This window comes from Oryza sativa, chromosome 6 (assembly GCF_034140825.1).
Source record: "Oryza sativa Japonica Group chromosome 6, ASM3414082v1".
NCBI classification, from domain to species: domain Eukaryota; kingdom Viridiplantae; phylum Streptophyta; class Magnoliopsida; order Poales; family Poaceae; genus Oryza; species Oryza sativa.
The window spans coordinates 9,736,444-9,740,136 of NC_089040.1; the positions used below are offsets into that span (position 1 = coordinate 9,736,444).

A 3,693-nucleotide genomic window follows, 5' to 3' on the forward strand; every position below is an offset into this window, starting at 1 on the left:
AAGCAGCGAAATTGGGAGGGGAGTGGCACGAGAATAGCTAACATTTGGCGGAGGCACGGCGTCACGCGTGCTCGGCAGCGAGAACCTGGCCGCCGCCCAACAAGGCACGACGACGACAAGCGAGACAGCGAGAGCGATGAGGGCTGAAGCGGAACATATCAACAGTGCGCGGAAGACGAAAAGACACCATTTGACCGCTTCACAGCGAGGCTTTCCAGGGGAAGCGTCATGCTCGCGTTGGAATCACAACAAGCCAACGAAGCTTGACGGCTCGCCTATGGGCTTCAGCCAGTGGATGGGCCTTACCTTCTCGGCTACATGCTACCACTCCTAAGCTCCTGGTGGTAGTGGGCCTTGTCAGTTTGGGCCGGACGAGGAGGAGCGGGTTCCTCCGTATGGACGAGAGGGGTGCCTATATGGTGGATGTATGGGGGTAATAGCTGGTTTTTGTTTTTGGGCCGGGTTCCCAGGAACCCCCCCTTGATAACTTGGCTCCGCCCAGTGTGTGTGTCTATATATATATATATATATATATATATATATATATATATATATATATATATATATATATTTCAATAACATAACATCCAGTAAACTGTAACAATACATTTATTTGCTACCTTGGTTCAAACCTCTTACATACACGTACAGAGTAGCTCTATTATACACCCCTCCCTTAGAATAACTATTCTACACCCCCTTCCCCAACAAACTCCCACCCGATCCCACCCTCCCCCCTCTCTCGTCGCGATCCCGCCCTTCCCCCCACTCTCGTCGTGCCCCTCCCTCCTCCCTCTCCCGGCGCGCCCCTTTTTTTTTCTCGATCTCTCTCCCCTCTCCCGGCGCCCTCTCCCTCTCTCTTTTTTCGATCTCTCTCTCTCTCTCTTTTCTCTCTCGATCTCTCTCCCCTCTCCCGGCGCCCTGGTTTTTTTTCTCTCGCCCGTTGGCCTCTCCCCCTCTAATTTTTTTTTCATCTCACCTTCGAAAGAAAATTTAAAATTAAAATGACAAAACTAATTAAGACTTGAACCCATGACCTTACGGTTCAAAGAAATTCTCTATTAACCAATTAACCATATGAAATCTTGTGATTAGACTTTATTGCATCAATTTTATGTCTCTATTCAAGCTTTATGAGAGCAAATCACATATATTGTTGTGAAACTTATAATCTGTTATTATGTTCTAGTAGTAATATTATTGTAAAAGTGCAATAACACGAGTATATAGGCTGTTACTGCAAAAATATATAGGTCGTTACTGTAGTTCTGACAGTAACATCATGTGAATATGGTAGTAACACGGAACATGTATGTAGTAGTAACGATACTTCTACGGACTACGAATGTTGTTACTACGAGCAAGTAATCTTGTTACTACAATATGGTTGTCTTGTTACTGCGCAATTCCTGCGAGACGAGGACACGAAAGAGGTGGGCGTGGAGAGAAGTGAGCAACACAAAAGATACATAATAGCAAACTAAACACAAGTGGATTATTTGAAATTCTAATCTTTAAACAATCATATCTCTCGCATCACATATTATATTTTTGAACCGTCACTACAAGAGGAACCCCCCTCTAGCAGCGAATATATGTGTGGCTAAAGGTCTAAATAAGCGTTGTAAGGTCCAATAGCAACACATTGACTATGTGTTGCCTATGCCGGCGTTGCTAAGGTCTATACGTTGCTACGATCTATAGCCATACATACATAAGCGTTGGTAACGACATAAATAACTGTTGTAAGTGAGCAATAGGATGCAACTGGAAGATACTGTTCACATTTACCAAATACATATTACTTACTTGCCAATTTGTAATTAATAATTTACACTACGATCTTATATAGGTTCCATTTGGACAAGAAAAACTCATAAGTACTATAAGAAAAAAATCACAATATATTAATTCACAAATCTCTTATAAGTACAACTTGTGTATACACCACAGCATATTAGTGAGTGTAGTACAAACATATGTTGAATCTTGCAAAAAAAAAAACATCATCTTGAATTTTCTCTGTGACCAGATCAACATTAGTTTCTGTAACTTGGGCACTTGGCAGCAACAACAATATCTTCTCCTTAGCAATTTCTTCTTCCTCTATCCCATCATCCTCAAGGCAACACTTCACCATAAAATAGATGTCACTGGATTACAGGAAAAGATATGTAATGGCAATGAACATTTAACATCCCATTACAGCTTGGAAAAAATCCGAAGTATGGGTTGGCTTTCCCTGTCAAAAAATTGCACAAACTATCAACAAGATAGCCCAAAACTGCTATACACAATTGGAAATGATTCCAGGTATTTCTAATTAAATGCCAATGTTTCTATTAGTTTATATAGCTCAGATAAGAACACAAAGGGATAACTTATACACCACGACAATTAAACTGCAATGACATATTCCTAGTAAATCTTACCATTGTTCATGTAGCAGAATGAGATCTCAATTTGTCACTTAACAGCCAGAGTTACTCTTTGGATCAAATTATTTGCTTTCACCAATGGCTAAATTTTTGTGCCAAGCATCTTTGGAACCATCCCTGGTTAAGAATTCTCTGCTAATAATTCTTCACACTGAAATAAATGGAACTTGGACATAAGAAAAGCAGAATATTTCTGTGGCATGAATACACTCATCTTTTAGATGATAGAACAGCAACAAACAACTGTCCACATGTTAAATTTATGTATCTGGTAGCAGGTAGTAATTGGCAAAACATAACTTAAACTAATTAAAAAAAGTCGACAATCTGAGCTATGAACTTTATATCTTTTTATGGTTACTCTGCACTGTATAATGATAAAGTTAATAAAAAAGGCATGGTTCATGTCATTACCACATACCAGAGCAGAAAAATAGCCACAAGATTCACTAATCACTTAGCTTACATTGCAATTCCATCGAGAAACTTGGGGCATGATCAATAACTAATAACTAAGTCACTAGGGATCAACCTGCAGAGAAAGAGGGCATCATTACTTGCCTATCGCAGATATAAAGCTCTACAGGATTTAGGTGTGTTTCTTGCAAAATTAACGAAGTATCTAGAGCACACAACAGTCCACGTCAGGGAATAATGATAATTCGTACATTAGAAGCCGCAATCACATACCAGATCAGCTGAGAACAGCAGCGGACGAGATGGAGCACGATGTGGCGGTCCAGGCAACAGGGTCAGGGGATTCAGGGGCCATCGCGATCGGGGCAATGAGGCGGCGGCGTGCCGGTCAGCCGTCGGCGCAGCACGGGAGAGGATAAAGCGGCGACATGCGGGTCGAGGCGGCGCAGCGTCGACGGCAGAACTGGAGGATGCGGCGGGGTCAGGGCAGGGACGAGGCGGCGGTGCTCGGGCCGGGGCGGCGCAGCATTGACACGGCAGCGATCTGGGATCACGATCCTTTTCGATCGGGCGAGGATTGTGAGGGGAGGTTTTTCAGGAAAAGATAATGGTTGGTTGCGTTTCTGTTGACTTGGGTCGCTGGGCGTGGCCGAGTGGTTGAAAGCGGATGCTTAACAACGATTATCACTTCCGTTGCAGCCTATACGTTGGTGGAGGGGTATTCCTGTTGTAGTGCGTTTCCACCATAATGCTTTAAAAAAAGAGCTTTACAAAACTAGATTCGTCAGTACTATATTTTGACAACGTTATAATATTGTTACTGCAAGAAAGTAACCCT

The 3,693-nt window shown here is 42.5% G+C and overlaps 1 long non-coding RNA gene across 1 annotated transcript; it reads right to left on the minus strand.

The window, feature by feature from the left end:
• Positions 1–1,884: 1,884 nt before the first annotated feature.
• Positions 1,885–3,408, minus strand: LOC107275793 (uncharacterized). The gene is made up of 4 exons (XR_010742098.1): positions 3,129–3,408; positions 2,905–2,970; positions 2,433–2,589; positions 1,885–2,242 (listed from the first exon to the last, which is right to left on the minus strand). It is a non-coding gene; the product is annotated as an uncharacterized lncRNA (long non-coding RNA).
• Between the last annotated feature and the right edge of the window lie 285 nt (positions 3,409–3,693).